This window comes from Zonotrichia leucophrys, chromosome 3 (assembly GCF_028769735.1).
Source record: "Zonotrichia leucophrys gambelii isolate GWCS_2022_RI chromosome 3, RI_Zleu_2.0, whole genome shotgun sequence".
Classification (NCBI taxonomy): Eukaryota; Metazoa; Chordata; class Aves; order Passeriformes; family Passerellidae; genus Zonotrichia; species Zonotrichia leucophrys.
This window is the reverse complement of record NC_088172.1, coordinates 37,135,521-37,136,169: the sequence shown is the minus strand read 5'-3', so window position 1 is coordinate 37,136,169 and position 649 is coordinate 37,135,521.

The window sequence follows — 649 nt, the reverse complement described above, 5'->3', positions numbered from 1 at the left end:
TCTTGATCTGCAGTCATCTTCCTGAAGCATCTCAAGATGATGTCACTTAATAATTAAGTCCTTTTTTCACAACCACCGTGGGATCACATCTTTACAGTTCTCTCTGCAGTCCTCTACCCAAATTACCACAGCACCACTTAGGAGTCACCAACTGTTTTGATATAATTGTAAAATTTCCATATTTTCTTGGCAAATTCTCATGGGCAGCTCCTTACAGTACTAACTCCTTCTTCCTCACAGCACAGCCAACAAACAAGATTTCTTCTTGACCAGCTAACCTACTCTTTTATAGCACTCATCCTTACTAATCACAGCTGCGGCCTATTAAAGGCAGGCCTGTTCCTAATCTTTGGTTGTTAGTACAGCTGCAACTCCTCAGGGGCGAGATTACCTTTTGCACTGTCTTTATTTTGTTACATTCTATCCCCCCACAAGACAACTTTGAGGGAAAGATATGAGGGACATGGCATGGATACTTGTAGGAGGACACAGTATGGGTAATGTAGAATGTAATCTTAGCCCCCAACGAGTTGCAGCTGGACCCTATTACTAACGATTAGGAGTAGGCCAGATGATAACAGGCAACACCTGTAGCCAATAAGAACTAGTGGAATAAAAGAGTGGATTGGTGGGAACTGAAGTCAGAAGA